General features: G+C 41.1%; 1 protein-coding gene across 5 annotated transcripts in view; it reads left to right on the plus strand.

The window, feature by feature from the left end:
* ENOX1 (ecto-NOX disulfide-thiol exchanger 1) overlaps positions 1-17,500 on the plus strand; it is a 611,845-nt gene that overhangs the window by 390,279 nt on the left and 204,066 nt on the right. The window lies entirely within an intron of this gene.

Here is a 17,500-nt window from a genome sequence, read left to right on the forward strand (position 1 = left end):
ACTACGTTCCATGCCTACAGGCCTGTGTAGTTTGTGCTGAATTGACTAAGCATTTAGTTTCTTTCTTTCTTTCTTTTTTTTCTTTTTTTTGGGGGTCAATATTGGCCATAGATGTGAAAGTCTAAACTAGCTATAGTAAATTATACATATTTTTATGCTTATGTGTACATATATGTACACACATATGTATACATATACACATACATAAAAATATATAAAATTCTTAAGTATAACAAGAATGAACACAAGAGAGGATGGGAGATGGGGAAAGTGAGAGACAGCAAAAGGAAAGTCAAAAATTGAGTTATAAAACATTATACTTAAGATATTTATAAAATTCTCCAAAATGTTATAAAAGTCATACAATTGAAGATTAGCCTGCTATGGGATGTGTGTATATGCACATGAATGACATTTCTGATGCTTAAATGTGTGTTTATTCAGACTCCTTTTTCCCAAAGCTAATTTAGGTAGATAGTTCCTTCTAACAACTTGAGAATAAAGATTTGTATTTTTCTACCCACATTCTTCCTCATTTTCTATCCACATAATTGAAATATTCATGTAACAGAAATTACTTTACTTTTGTCTCCACCTCCCACTTCTCTCAGAAAATGTTGGGTGGCTTCCAGAGTGAGCCACACCTCAACAATTCATTATTTTTTTCTTATTATTTTGAGTCTTCTGACATTTTAACCATGACCAATTCATGCTTTTCTCAGCAACTTACCATGTAAAGGATTACAGCCCTACTCATTATAGAAGATTTACCATATCTGTCCTGAATTACGTTCTGTATCTCCTTATTAGCCAAACTGCCTTTCATGGTCTTCCTAAGAATCCCTTCTTTATCTTCCAACTTCGCTTTGTTCTCAGGGCTGGCTGCCAGCAGCAGGGTATGCAGTATCTCAGGGTCAGGCTCTGTTTTATTTTATTAGTGTTCATGTATTTTCTTACAGGCTTTTTTTTTCCTGTACAAATATTTTAATCACATTAGATATAAGATTTTCTATATGCATTTTAATACCTTATTCTAAATTATTTTCCATTTTACAGTTTTATATTTAAAAATTATAAAACTCTGTTGAATAAATATTTCCTACTTTATTTAATTATTCTAATTTTACATGTAAGCTGATTCCATTTTTTCCCCTCTGACTAGCCAAATTTCTTTGGAGACCTTAATTTCGTCAAGCCTATAAAAGCATTTCATCTTTTCTGTACAATGATGATTGTATCTCTTTCATGGGACTATTGTTAGATTTAAATATGGTAAATTGCATAAAATACAGCTGTTAGTTTTTTTCCAGCATAGTCAGAGAGCTGCAGAGTGTTGCTTCTCTCTCAGTTTTCATACCACCACCTCTGGAATTCTTCAGTCTGGCTGTAGAATGTTAGAGGCCGTCTTTAATGTCTCAGAAGGGATTTTAAGATTATTTAGTGTAACCTTCCTTCCAAGAAATCTCCTCTAAAATATTTCTGACAGGATTATGGAGAGGCTGGATTTTATGAGCACTTGGCTTTTTCTCAAAGTTTCTGATATTTCTAAATGACCAACTACTCTTCCCCTATTAGTTAAAATTAAACTGACACTAAACCCATTTCTTACTACTTCTTCTGTTTAATAAAATTATTCCCAAAGCAAGATGTATAGTTTCATATCCTCTGATTTTAGCAAAGTGATTTTTCAGGACCTCAGATCACTTATTACATGCCTTTCTGAGCTGTAATTGTAAGCTCCCACAATTCCACCTCTTCCATTTTCCTCCCACTTCATCATCCAGATGTTCCCCAACTACAATCCCATTTCCACTTTCAGGAACTTCCCTTTTACTTTCTTCAATATGCAGTACTACTTGAGATCATTACGTTGAGTTTGTTTATTTTATCCAAAATATATCATTATATTAAATCCCGTACTCCAAAGTCTTGGCTTATCTGTAAGATAATATTTCCCTTCTATGTTATTGTTTTGTGTTTATTTTATTCCCCATACTTTTCGTTTTGTAGAATTATTTTTATTGTTGTTGATTTGTTCTTATTATTTTGTGCATTGGCATTATCAATTTATGGCTGTTGGCATCAATTCAACATCAATAGGCTTCCCCAATTTGAGGTTCAGTGGAGAAGGAAACTTTACTCAGTGCAAACCGCTTAATTGTGATTCAGCACAGCTGTGAAAACAGCTTGGCTGTTAGGAGGCCCTGGGACCAGGCCCCTCTCCAGCTAGATAGCTCTGCTCTGCTCTGCTCCCTCTGTTCTGTACAGGTCTGCTCTGCCCTATGCCGGTTTGCTCTGCTCTGCTGCGTGAGACATCTCTGGTGTTTCATCTTTGGTGTTTCAGCTCCAGCCAGGGAAACAGTTTTTAGTCTTGGGTGGAAAGGGAAAGCACACTCCCAGAGCCAGAGGGGAGCTGACTTATAAAGATAAAGGTTCTGCCCCTGGTTGCTGATTGGTTTGTCCTCATGCAAACTAGGACTCCAAATCCTTGAAGTTTGATTGATGCAAAAGGCACTCTCCTGATTGGTCAGAATAGAACTGCTCTGAGTGGTCAGTGTAGCTCTGATTGGATGGAGACCACCTCAATCCTATTGATTGAAATAGGATTCCGAAACTCCTTTATAAAGGCTGGGTCAGCTGGCAGAAACAGTGCAGGCAGGCAGTTCAGTGCAGGCTTCTCACTGAAGTGCGGTTTTCATGAGAGGCCCCTGTGTAGAAATGGCTGCTGGATTCTGTTTTTTAAATTTTAGCCAATTAGCCACCAGGAGCTCTTCTTAGCAGGCATCTTCTTTCTCGGGGTCCAGAGTGTAGATCCAGGTTTTCTAAACTGCTCTGTGGGAACATCTGTGTCCCACAGTTGTTGTTAGGTAGGGCAGATGTCATATAAGCATTTACGTGGTCTAACAGCCGTGGTAAACTTTGTGTTTAACTCAAGCAATTTGCTGTCTTTGTGTGTTTCCTCGGAGCCTTTACTATGCTAATGTGCAAAGTGTAGTTTCCAAAGTCATATCTAGTATGTAGGATTCCCCAAACTTAAGTCAGCCTTTTAAAAAAATATGTTAGCATCTCAGGAGATACTAGAATATAGCCATCTACCAAATTTTCCCACCAGCAGTGGAGATGCTTTTCCAGTACCATCTATCTTTCTCTGCCATAAGTGATATCTTCCCTGTGATCTAGTTTACAATTTTGTTTGTTTGTGTTTTCACTGAACAGTGTCACTCCATAATCTCACATTTTAAAATAACCCTGTTGTGGTCGGGGGTTGCCTGAAGCCCTCCCAGTTTTCTATGACCTGCACTCTCACTTTCCAGGAGCCCCCAACCTCTGGGGTCATAAGCTGACATCCAGAATATTGCATCCTGAGTTTTGAAACCATCTGTGGAACCAGCTGCTCCCTTCCTATATACCCTGGCTTCTTTTCCAAAGTTATAATCATCAACTGGAAGAGTTGAAAAGCAGCTCAGTCTCCAGGTTTTAACTTTCTTGTCCAGGCATGCATGGGAACGGTAATGCTTTCTGGATAATACCCTGGCCATGAGATTATACCTTGCTTGTCTCTAAACTTTTTGAAAATTTTTTTTCCCTAATGTCAGCAATTCCCCCTTAGTTGTTATTGACTTTAAGTTGACACATCTTTTACCCCAAGTTTCTAAGCATGCCATTTGTTACATTTCAAATACGTGTTCTGAACAAGCATCACACCTCCCTGTTAGCTATGAAAGGCTATAAACAAAACAGTGCCACATGCCTTATCAGGGACCAGCATGGAGCCAAGAAAAGAATATCTTGTAGATGTGAACGCTCTGAATTGTCCTTTGGCTCATACCTTGCTGTTTCTTCTTCAGAAGCCCTGAATTTACTATCACTGCCTCTGTGCCCGGCCACTCGGAGGAGAGGTTAGCTTTGTAACTCATGGGGGGAGGGGGAGGTTAACATGAGTTACAGTCTCCCCGTTACCCTCTCCCATTCACTGATGCATTTTTATTCCTCTCTGCTTCCTTGAATATTTTTTCTAGTTTCCTTCTTGGGTTGTTTAATCCTCCCAGGAACACCTTGATCCTCTTTAATATGCCAGATTTGAAGAGGCATTTGTTAAATTCTGTCATCTCCTAAAGCATCACTCTTTTAACTGGGATTTATTGAGCCAGATGTTGTGCTGAACACAGGAATATGAGACATACACCTTACTTTCATGTTTTAGAGTCTACTGGGAGATATAGAGAAGGGTAAATAAGCAAAATACAAATCAACATGATAAGTGGTTCTGCCACTAACAGATAAAGGTGCTGTAGGATGTCACTGGAGAGTGTTAAGCAGGGGAGTAGTATGATTAGAGCTGTATTTTTACCAAGCACTTTTGTAAGTCCTGCAGATAACTAATGGGAGTGTGGAAAGGTTGGTCGCAAGGAGATGGGATGGGGGCAGTAGCAGTTACTCAGATAAGAGAAAATAATGGCAGTAATGGCAATAATGATCATGGCAATGGAGGTGGAGAGAAGTGAAGGGACCTGTGAGACACTGAATTATAGAAACAGCAGGAATTAATGAATGAGTCCACACAGAATGTAAAGAGAGTGGAGAACCTACAATGACTCCTGGGTTTCTCGCTTTGGAAATTGTGTAAGTGGTGGGGTCTTTTACTGAGATGAGGAAGCCTAGAAGAAATAAAAGGGTTGGGGAAGGTGGTTTCTTTTTGGATGTGTTGAATTTGAATAGCCAGTTGAAAGAAAACATGCGGTAGGCAGTCACATTTAGGTTCTAGGACTCACAAAAGAAGGGTGGATGTAGATGCAACTTTAACAGCCTCAGCATGCGGGTAGTCACTGACACTGTGTGCCTTTCTCCCCTAGCAACACTTTTGCTGTGAAATTAGAAATAGACCCCTAGCTGCTCACTAAAGTGTCAGCCCAACCTCCAGTTGTGTCTCCACATATTTTTTTTCTCTACATCCTCTCTTTTATCCCACTAGATTCCTTTCCATTGCTGGGCTGCAAGGTCTGAACTGAGGGGAAAAAAAAGTCCTAGATAAAACAAATATAATCTAGGATTCTACACTGAAATCATTTCATCAGCTCACAGATATTTAGATGGACTGTCTGTTGATAAACCATCCCACATACTTGTTTTTAAAATGAAAATGATACTCAAACCAGCAAAGTTCCTTTCTTCAGTCCCCTCAGATATTAATGGTGACATACACTGACACTGGAGTGATTCAGGGGATGTAGATAGCCTGGTTTATAGCTGTTGAGCTCTCTATAAGATAATGCTCAGAGTCCTCTTTTGTTTTTATTTTCCATTTGTTGAAAGATTTCTCATTATCAAGTGTCAGAAAACAAATAGGCTGTTGACTTATGTTTCACAATTTATGTACCTGATTTCCTGTATTCTTGACAGTTCCGTTACACTTTCCAGAGTTATTTACCCTTTTTTCCCCAGGACATTAGGACAAGTACATTGGTATATTTATTCATTCACCAAAGTGTTACTGGAGGTTCAAAATATACAGTGTATTTTACAAGGCACTAGAGAAATAGCAATTTACACAACAGACAGGTGATACTCCTGTGGAGAATACATATTTCTAAAGAAACAGATGTTATTCAAATAACTGTGCAGATGATTATTTAATTATAATTGTGGGGTATTACAAAAGAGGGATGGGGAGGCATAACATAGCTAGGAGGCGCTGGAGGGGGCTCAGAAAAGGCTCCTCTGGCCCTGCTGGCATGGCTCAGTGGTTGAGCATCAATCTATGAACTGGAGGTCATGGTTTGATTCCCGGTCAGGGCACATACCCGGGTTGTGGGCTCAATCCCCAGTAGGGGACATGCAGGAGGCGGCCGATCAATGATTCTCTCTCATTATTGATGTTTCTATCTCTCTCTCCCTCTCCTTTCCTCTAAAAAAATTAAATAAATGAAATTAAAAAAAAAAGCTTCTCTGAAGAGACAATATTTAGGCTAAGACCCAAAAGATAAATGATAGTTATCCAGGTGGCAGGCGGGAAGAGCAGGAAGAAAAGGGTAATTTGGGAAGATAATTCTAAAAGCAGAAATGCTCTGCATAAAGGCCTGACATGATAGAAGCGTGGCTCCTTTAAGGAAGTAAAAGGTGGTATATGAGGGCAAGAGGGCCTGGGTGGGGTGAGGCTAGTAGATTGGCTGGGGCCAGATCATGCCTGCCACAGTAAAGAGGACAGATATTGTTTGCAGAGTTTGGAAAGATTATAAGTGGAGAAGTAAGCTCTAACTGACTTAATTGTGTTTTAATTACTTGAGTTGTTTTATAGGGCTGGACTGAAGAATGGCAAGAAAGGAGTCTGGGAGTCCATCTAGAGGGCTGATGGAAGTCCAGAAGGAGATTATGGAGTAGAGGGCCTAGCTATGTCCACAGGGGACTGGAACATGGAGCACCTACGATGTGTCAGGCATTGCCAAGGTTCTGGGGACACAAAGATCCTCCTGGGGTGTCATTCTAATGCTGCGTTTACGATGTGTATGTCTATAGTGTTTCTAGAGATAAGAGAATTTGGAGAAAATTGTTTCCAAAAAAATGTTTGCTTCGGCCTGTACTGTGTAGCACACAAGGTCATGGACATCACTTAAACCAAATCAAGGCTCCGCAAGTAACTTTTCATGGGTGACCACAGTCTATATATCCTTGTTGGCTAGAGAGGTTATATAATGAAAGTCCTTTTCAAATGCTTACATAATATTATATAGTCTTCTGAAATATAGTTATTTTTTCTTCTGTGGAATGTAGCATATAAATTTCACTTCTCTGAGTTTGTCTGTAAAGAGGGAGATAATATCAATATCAGAGAATGATTGCAGCTTTCAGAATTGGTCACATAAAGTGTGGGACATACTGGAGGAACACAAGCATTTTCGTTTTCTTTGCTATCCCTGAAGGGTTTAAGAAGGAATAGGGAAGGGGAGTAGGGGGACTTTAGATGACTCCCTATTTTAAAGGAAGAAAAAGGAAAGACTTGGCTCCTGTGAAAAACGATTCCTTTGTCCGGACTTTTCCCTGTTCTAGGAGCAGTGCCAAGCATTCCCTTCCAGAAGCCACGGGAGGCGTCCACTGCACCCAGGGCCTGCCCGTCAGCTGTAGCTCTGCGACAGCATTACTCAGTGTTTTCCATAAGTCACTGGTCAACTGGTCCTGGACTGTAGATTTCAGACCTTCAAAAACACGAGGTCCTGGAGACTACAACTGAAGCCTAAGGCTGCGGCTCCCTAAAGCTGACTTAAGTGATGTCAGTTACCTCCTTCAGAGGCTGAGCTGGTGGGAAGTGACAACAGCAACAAAAACAGCCCATTTGGCTTGGGGATGGGTCGGGAAGCTTGCCCCATGCTGCATTTCTGTAGTCTTACCTACAATGCAGTTTTACAACTGAAACTGTTTTGTAAAAGCAGCTGAGCCTAAAGCAAAAAGTACCTAAAAGGTAACTGCAGATGCAAATGTAAAAAGCATATGTTAAGTATCTACTATGCTCAAGCAATCGGTAAAATCTCATTTAATCAGGTTCTATCTTGGAAAAGGATGTCCTGGACATCAAGACACACAAGCTTGAACTGTAATCAGCTATATTTTCCTCCTCATCAAGGACATTTGCTTGCTGCCATAGAAGAAACATTTTGACCTTGAAGCTTCACTTCTGAAAGTTTATGCTTGTGGGGCAAAGGGACACTTTATCCTTAAGGGGAAGGCGAAATACTGTAGTCTTCACATTCATAAATCTTTCAGACCATAAGGGCATCTTTAAAAAAATATTCCTCACTTCACGGGATGGGACTCTGTGGCCTCCATCAGTTAATGCTTCCTAGTCATGTATTCCATCCCAGCAGGAAAACCAGGCCTCGACGCCCTAACATGAGGTGACTAAAGTCTCCACAGGGGATCTTCTCACAGAGTGAATCATTGCTGATGAGGTTCTAACCAGAGACATTTCCATGAGCTGTGAAATCACTCAAAAATGTTCATTTCGTATTTTCAAAACTTAGTGGCCTCTCTCTTGGAAACCATGTATTTGAGAACATCTTTTGAATTTGTTCATCCCCAGCTGTGAGAAAATACTGCCTAGTCATGGGTAGGAAAAAAGCAATTTAGAAAAATAATAGAGGAAGACGATGATTTCATCCTTGTCTGGATTTCTGTGTCATCTTGCTGGGACTGGGCCAGGAGAGGGGCAGGCCAGAGTCTCCATAGGAGCAGGGGGAAGAGCCCAGCGTGTGCAGCAGGCCCTGACTGACCAGCGAAGACAGAAGGGCACGGAGGTACAGAAAAAGCCAATCAGCAACAAAGGAGGAAGCAGAGCGCCAGAGACAAGACACATGGTTATTCCTTCTCTGCTCTGTCACATGGTGGCTAAGGGACCAGGGCCTAGTCACACGGATTTCAAGGGCTTTGCTATACCCACCTGCCAAATGAGGGTGTCAGGTTCCCTTAAAGCACTGAAATTCTGTGATTTAGGAAAATCATAAAAATCAAATCATAAGACATTACTACGCACAATGCTAGAGTGGACGGCACCCAGTTAATGCCTTAAATAAAGCAAGAGAGGAGCTTTCAGCAGGAGCCACTGGAAGAGTATCTCTATAATTAAGATAATCTTTTTGGTGGTGGTTGTGTTTTTGTTTGTTTGTGTATTTGCCCTAATAGATCCAGAGAGCACCTGCAGAGTTCATCATACAGGTAGCCGTGTGAGTGAAATGGGAGAATCGTGGTGAGGAACTTAAGTCTTTCTAGTCTTTGAAGAATCAAGTTATAAGAGAAGGAAGGACATATTACTGCTCATTTCAAGGCCTTTGACACAGCAGTGGTTATTCCTGCTGAGTAAGGGCAAATATAAAATGAGCATCAGTGAAGATGCTAGAAACTGGAGGGTCTCAGTTCATGCACTCTTAAGAAGGGTGTGAGCAGAGCATTTTGTATTCCAGTTTTTCCCATCATTGGAAAATACGGTACAGACCACCTAAAATTCTAAATACGTAGCCTTGCTTGTTTTTATTTTTAATTGCCTTCATTGTGGCTATATCTGGTTTTTGAATTTAGAGTTCCTTAAAGAAAATTAGGAGCTCTGTAAAAATATGAGTAAGAAGGAACCAGAGATGTACATTTCCTCTTATCTCCTTTGCAAAGCTCTTGCTGTACTCAAGCCCATGTTTGAACTGCGGGTAAGAGCCACAGCCTCTGTGCCACACCTGGACAGTCTGTGTGCCTGGCTCCTTCCTTGGATGCATACACTCAGTGGTCTGTTTTAAATGGCCTCCTGCTGGGCCCGGTGTTTAGCAAGGAAAAGTAAATAAGGCCATGCTTGTTCCAATTGTTAATGAGAATCTGAAAACAAGACTTGGGGCAAAAAAAATAACTGAAGTATGGATGATTAAGAATTTATTGTAATGTGGTATCCATTGATATTACCAACGCAGTAGAAATAATAAGACTTGGGAGTTAGAGAGGACTTTAGATAGTAATTTCTCATCGGTACTTAGTGTTTAATTTTTCTAAGCAATTTCAGATACAATATTTCATTTAAAACTTGGTGATATCCTCCTTTTGGCAAATGTGTCTTAATACTATTCCCATGCTCATGGCAGAAGTTGCTTACCTTTCCTACTGAAGTCCACAGCTGGCAGCTCAAAGAACATGTAAGTTACTTGTTCCCAGATACTTGTACTTCCAGCCAAATGCATGTCAAGGGAACTACTGCTGTGTTTTAGCTAAAAATTATTTTTCCATCAGCAATTCAAAAACATACAATGCCTCATATTATTTTTCTTAATCTTTGTGATCCACCTGAATTACTTATAATGACTAATTCAAAATATCAGAAATACCTGCAGAGCTGTGCCTGAGTTTGCCTCAAACTCTGGTACCAACTTATAATGGCTATCCATTCTAGCAACCTTGCATTAGTATTTTTTGGTCTAAGGACAGAAAAAAGAACACAGAAAGGGATTTCTTTAAAATACTTCTTAGTAGAGTCATTCATTTTACACTTTGAATGAAAACACAAATTTGTAAAGAAATTACAGCTTTTAAGGAAAAGCATATTTTAATGTGTATAGATAAAGCAAGCCAAAATGTACAGAAAATATCGAAAGTGAAATTTTATTTCGAAGAAAAACAAATGGATTTTCGAATTAATATTATACCTCTGCCATACACACTTTTAGGGATGCCATAGTATTTCTATTGTCATAGTTTGACAATATCCATCTTTCCCTCCTTTTATCCTCCCTTTCTCCCTCTACTACATCCCTCCCTCTCATCCTACCTCCCTTCCTTTCTTCCTTCCATATTTGTTGACTAGCTTTCAGTGTGAAGAACTAAAATTATTTCTTGCTCAGCTCATACTCTGATGGTGAAGACAAATAGTGAGCAAATTAATAAGTATATCATTAAAAATTATAATTATTACTATGAAGTAAATAATAGGATGTTGCAATGACAGAGCATAAAGGGGAAAATCTGCCATGGTTCTTCACATAATCAGGAAAAGGTTCTCTGTGGAGACAAAATTCAAGCTGAGATCCTGGGGATGGGAGGGAGCCAGCTCTGGAAAGAGTGGGAGGAAGAATGTATGAAAGGACACTCAAGGCAGAAGGAGCTTGACTTACTTGAAGATCAACTAGAGGGCCAGTTTGGTGGGCGAGTGGAGACTGTTAGAAGGGTTTGAAGAGGTGGTTAGAGGCCTTGGCTGTCCTGGGAAAGAGTTTGGCTTAATTTTAAGGTTAACTGAAGTTTATTTGTTTATTTGTTTGTTTGTTTTTGTTCATTCACTCAACAGAAGTGTTCCATGATGGAATCAGAATTAACAAAGAGAATGAATTTTAAGGATCAGTGGGAATGAAAGCGAGGGAATGAGTAAAGAGGCCATGCAAGTCCAGATAAGCAAGGGGTGAGGCTTTGACTAGGGGATGGTAGTAAAGCTAGAGAGAATACAATGATTTGTGATACATTTTTCAGGTAGAGGACTTAGGACTTCCTGATTAGATGAGAGAAAAGGGATTAGAGATGAATCCAAGTTTTATCTTAAGCAACTGAGTAAATGGTGGTTGTATTGCATGAAATGAGAAACATAGGAGGAGCAAATAAAGGGGACAGTCACAAATTCAGATTTGTACATCTCAGGTTTGAGCTCTCACAAGACATCTAAGTGGTGATATGAAGAAGAAAGGTGGGTATATGTGTCTGAGTGACAGAAGTGTGAGCCACACATTTATACATATAGCGATATCTGTGTTCAACAGCAGGTAGAACAGGATTGGCACTATGGCCATGAGGGAACAGGCATAAGGAGAACAGAGAAAGAGGAGAGTGTGGGAGTAGGCTTTGAAAAATTTTAGCATTTAACTTTTAGAAAGAAGGACATAAGTCAGTAAAGGATGTTGAGGAGGAGAAACAGCCAAAAAAATTAGACGGAAAACAAAAATGTGTGACATTTTGGGAACCAAGCCATATATATCATCCATGTAGTAGCCAGCAGGAATGATTTCTTATGAAAGGTCAAGTAAAAAGATTGCAATGGGGGAAGGCACTGGTGACTTTAACAAGAGCCATTTGGTGCAGTTGTAGGGGTAGAAGCAGGTTTGTGAGTTAAAAATGGAAGGATATCATAAGGGCCAAGTGGGATGGTGCATAGGGAGGCCCTATGAAAGCCATAAAGGGCAAAGAAAATAGCTTATCAGTAGTAATAGTACCTTTGTGATGTTAATGGTCACTATTTTTCATTTTTGTTTTACATTTAAATTTTGACCCACTAGTAAACCACTTTTCTGAAAAAAAGAGGAAGGAAAGAAGGAAGGAGGAAGGAAAGTAGGGAGGGAGGGAGGGAAAGAAAGAATAATGACAAATGAAAAATAGAAACATCTTTCATAGTCAAGTCTTTGAAGATGTTTGTCTAGAAAGGAGGCAGGTAAATTTAGAGGTAACTTGAGTATGATATGCAATCAAGAGAACATTAAGACAAAGTAGAGTAAGTATGACAATAAACTTTTGGAAATATCCATTGGTAGGAAGAAGTATTTGATTGGATAGAGGGGCTATTGTAGAAAGTAAGAAACCCCAAAGCTCCTGATTTGGACAAAGCTTATCAGTCCATGTTACATATAGTGAAATTGAACCCCTTATTCTGGGATTGTCATTGGTGGGGAGAGCTCCTTGTCCCCACCGATTGCTGATGCGAGTGGGGTTCTTGGGGTGCTGCTGGAATATGAGTTTTCAGAGTTCCCCATATTTCTATGGAATTCTACCCCTGAGTTTCCAAGGTCCCATTTCCCTCTGTCCCACCACGGAAGAAGAGCAGCTGTGACTTTAATACGGCTAGGATTAAAGCCACTGCCTGGAGTTCCTATGCCATGTCTTCACAGTCGAACCCAGGATCAGGCTAGCCCAACTTGTGTTCCCTGCTGCAGTCCATCAGTCCATTGTGTGTGGGGTCCACAGGGCCACATGGCTATAGAAGGAACATGGGTGAATGCAAGTAAACAGGAGTAAAACCAAAGCAACCAGAAAGCCAAGAGCACCAAGAGTGAGAGCTCCATTGTCTAGGGCAGGGGTGGGAATGTCTGGCCCGAGGGCTGTGTAAGGCTGTGAAATCATTTGGTCTGGTCCTGCCAAGGCAATTGCTGGCAGGAGTTGAAATTCAATAAATCTAGGAGTTTTTTTCATAGCAACATACATTTTTATTGAGTGAGTTAAGTCAATGATGTTTTAATATCCAAATAGCCTTGGCAAGAAAAAGATTCCCCACCCCTGGTCTAGGGGGATTCTGTATTCCCAAATTTTCTCGGACGTGCAGTGACCCTGCCCGTTCTGGCCAATGATCTCTGTTCTCAGGTTTGACTGGCAGCAAGCAACTTCCCTCTGTCAACCCTACCCACTGCACATGAACCCAGCTTCCCCTTTGTTTGGTCCTTTTCCCCAGTGAACTGCAGGGAAGGGACGGGTGGTTCCCTGGGGAGTGTAAAACTGCAGCTTCCTGGTGAAGCGACCCAAATGACATGCCTATAATGTCTGGCCTCCCTTTTGCTCTTTTCTATTATTAATAACTAGCTAATTACAATGGTAACGATCAGATAAATGAGCCACCTCCATAAATGAGAAGGAGGATTTTAAAACTCAAAATGAAATACATTATTGACTGACACAGTCTTATATTTGCCAAAATTGTTATATATATTTATATTATATAACAATTTATATATATATATATATATATATATATATAAAATGACTGAATTTTTGCAGACAATTTCCCTTATAAATAATAGAACAATTATAATATGTGTCCACTGAAGTTATTATTGGACACAGCCATCTGGTGCAACACCACTTCTCCCTTTTGAGTAATCTCTCCTTCTATAGAGTAATTTTATATGTCTAAAGCTCATTTATATGCCTTGATTTCTTATCTTTGTGCTGTAACACATTCTAAATATTTACTTTGGTTAATGAGTTGATTATATTAAAACCCACTGGAGTCTACATGGCTTTTAGAAGTGATAAGAATTATTCTCTTGCTGTGAAATAATAATGCCTCACCTCCCTGTTTGGACCTTTTCTCCAAGTATATGCAATGCTTGTGAAGACTAGATCTCTCACAATTCTCACCTCCTTGTAAGCATTCACATTGCATCTTCTATATGTATACAAGTTATTTTTGTTTGTTTTTTCACACTTGCTAAGTCAGAGGAACAACAAATCATTTATCTCCCTCCCTTCCCTTCAAATGGAGTGGGAGTAGTATTATCTGTTGTTCCACAGAAAAAATAGGCCAGCCATTATTTCCCCAGACCCCAGTGGTTTGCCTCCTTGAATGGAGTCCTACATCTGAACAAAGAGGGGTATTTTTGTTGTTTTTTTTCACATAAATGGATGACTATATTAGCCTTGTGAAAGTCCCACCGTCTGCATCATGGAACACTAGTAAAATATTTGACTTAACTTGCTAGGCATATAAAATTAGGGCTAGTAAGGGTAAATCCTTTATTCTCTATGACTTCGGGTTCTACATTAGAAAATGGGCCTATCAACAATATCTATTGTGCTATCTTTTTTTTCAAGGATCAAATGTTTAAAAAAGGAAATTAACAGATGCCTTGGGATCTTTTACACATTATAAGCGTTTTAACTATATAATCATTTCCCTTCTCTGTTTCTAAGACTGAAACAGAGGAGTATAGATTTAAAAATTTGATACTGCCAAATTGTTCTGTACAAAATTGAACCCATTTTACACTCACACCAATGGTAGATATTTAAAATTATTTTAACCTTTACTGTCTCCATAGTGAAAAATGATCTAACCCATCTATTTGCTTAACTTTGGTGACTCAGCTCTGTCTTTGAGCTGTTCCTGATTTCAAATAGTATAAACAACTCTGCAGTTCTTAACATTGACATTTTTCCCCATTTAAAATATTCCTTTAAGTTCAGTTTCCAAGTCAACAAATGATATGATCATTTCAGTTACTCCTGAGACATCACAAGATTATTTTCAAAAGAGTTTTGCAATTTATACTATCATCAGAGATGCCGGAATATCTTCTCCTTAGCATACTTGCTAACTCTCGGGGGAATTTCAAATAATTTGCTAATTTAGTAAGCAAAAGCTATGTCTTCTTTTTATTGCCCACGAGCCATAATTTAAAGGGCCCCCTAATGGTCCTGCAGCCAGATGGAAGCCTGGCAGTGACACCAGAGGTTTGTTTTCTGTTCTTTCACCTGCTAGTTAATAATTAGGCAATATTTCCAGACTCACAGTTGGATCAGATTGAACTGGTCTTGCTGAGCTGTTAATGATTCAGAACACCTTCCCCTAGCTCTCTACTTGCCTAAATTCTTCCAGCTCCTGTGAGGGCACCTCAAGTCCCACTTCATAGTTCTACTGAAGAGCCTTCCCTGGTAGCTCTGGCTAACTGCACTGATGCCCTTTGCGCCCCACATCCAGGCAATTATCGTCTTACCATATGATTTGACCCTGGGCTATACTCAACTTGTTTCCATTATTCTCCCTGCTGGTAGGATTTTGAAAGATGGATATACTCCACCCGCCAGGTGATGTTCACCCCGTGCCTTTCCTCTTTAGCAGGTTTTTGCTGTTTCTGAGCAGAGACACTTTCTTGCCCGGTACTAACCACACTTAAGTGCAAAATTAATACTGTCGGTCGTACTGGACTAAATCCCTTATCAAACAGATTTTACTCCAAAGGGTAATGGAGCACACAAAAGCCTGCTCTTCCCTCACATCACATCTCCAACTCTGAACAGGCAAATGCAATTTATTATTATGCTTTGTTTTCAGACATTGTTATTTTCTTAACAGTCTTATTTGTTCTTTGTCTTTTCTTGTGTTTGTTTGTTTCTTTTTTCTGACTTTTTCCTGTGAGCGAGATCTGTTTCTCCTCTAACAGAACACCTTAAGCCTTCTCACAAAGTGGGTCAAATTTCTTCTCCATTTACATCAGCTCTCTTAAGAGACACAATCCTGCCCTAACCAGTTTGGCTCAGTGGATAGAGTGTCGGTCTGCAGACTGAAGGGTCCCAGATTTGATTCTGGTCAAGGGCATGTACCTTGGTTATGGGCTCAATCCCAATGGGGGGTGTGCAGAAGGCAGGTAATGGATGTTTCTCTCTAATCAATGTTTCTGACTCTCTATCCCTCTCCCTTCCTCTCTGTAAAAAAATCAATAATATATAAATATATATATATATATATATATATATATATATATATACACACACACACACACACACACACACACACACACACACACACACACACACACACTCTAGGGGCCCGGTGCACGAAATTCGTGCACTGGGTGTGTGTGTGGGGGGGGGAGTGTCCCTCAGCCCAGCCTGCCCCCTCTCACATACTGGGAGCCCTCAGGCGTTGGCCCCCATCACCCTCCAATCGCAGGATCGGCCCCTTGCCCAGGCCTGATGCCTCTGACAGAGGCATCAGGCCTGGGCAGGGGACCCTCATTTCCCCCCATCACTGGTTCTGCCCCCAGCCCAGGCCTGATGCCTCGGCCAGAGGCGTAGACCCCCATCACCCTCTGATTGCCTGATCAGCCCCTTGCCCAGGCCTGACGCTTCCGCCAGAGGTGTCAGGCTTAGACAGGGGACCCCCATCTCCCCCTGATCACTGGCTCTGGCCCCCTCCCAGGCCTGAGGCCTCTGGCCCAGGAATCATGCCTGGGCAGGGGACCCCCATCTCCCTCTGATCGCTTGCTCCACCCCCCGCCCAAGCCTGATGCCTCTGACCCAGGCTTCAGGCCTGGGCAAGGGGACCATCATATCCCCCCAGTCCCTGGCTCCGCCCCCCACCCAGGCCTGATGCCTCGGCCAGAGGAGTTGACCCTCATCACCCTCCAATCACCAATCACTGGATCGGCCCCTTGACCAGGCCTGAGGCCTCTAGCCGAAGCATTAGGCCTGGGCAGGGGACCCCCAGCTCCCTGCGGTTGCAGGCTCCGCCCCTGCCCAGGGCTAACGCCTCTGGCTGAGGTGTCCGGCCCGGGCAGCGGGGACCCGCAGCTGCAGCAGCCCCGAGATCACGGGCTCCGCTTTAGGCCCAGGCAAGGGACCCCTAGTTCCCAGGACTGCCAGCTTCGACCGTGTCCAGCTCCCATCACTGGCTCCACCCCTACTTCCTGCTATCACTGGCCAGAGCGGAAAAGGCACCTGATTCTCCGATCATGGCTGGGGGGCCGCCTTTGCCCTGCCCCCCAGCTCTTAGCTCCCCCCTGGGTTTCCGATCACTGTCAGTGGCAGGGGGCTTCTTCCTGCTTTCCCTTTCGCCTCCCTGCATTGTGCCTACATATGCAAATTAACCGCCATCTTGTTGGCAGTTAACTGCCAATCTTAGTTGGCAGTTAATTTGCATATAGCCCTGATTAGCCAATGAAAAGGGTATCGTCGTACACCAATTACCATTTTTCTCTTTTATTAGTGTAGATATATATATATTTATGTATTTATTATATATATAATATTATATATATATTATATATATAAATAAATATATATATATATATTTTTTTTTAAAAGACACAATCTGCCAAAGCCGGTTTGGCTCAGTAGATAGAATGTCGGCCTGTGGACTGGGGGGTCCTGGGTTCGATTCCGGTCGGGGGCATGTGCCTGGGTTGCGGGCACATCCCCAGTGGGAGATGTGCAGGAGGCAGCTGATGGATGTTTCTCTCTCATCGATGTTTCTAACTCTCTATCTCCCTTCCTCTCTGTAAAAAATCAATAAAATATATTTTTAAAAAAAGAAAAAAGACACAATCCACTTAAAGAATGGTGTCTACACTGTTTTTATTGACTCTGTCTCCAATGTTAGCATTTTCCAACTCTGCTCTTTTCAGAATATGCCTGCATGTCATTCTTGTGTCTTTTATTAGTAGCCTCTGGTTTCATTGATGTATTGAGCTTCTCCAGCTGGGGAAACGCTTCCACCCCCCTATGGTTAACTTTG

The sequence above is a fragment of the Myotis daubentonii genome, chromosome 2 (assembly GCF_963259705.1).
Source record: "Myotis daubentonii chromosome 2, mMyoDau2.1, whole genome shotgun sequence".
NCBI classification, from domain to species: domain Eukaryota; kingdom Metazoa; phylum Chordata; class Mammalia; order Chiroptera; family Vespertilionidae; genus Myotis; species Myotis daubentonii.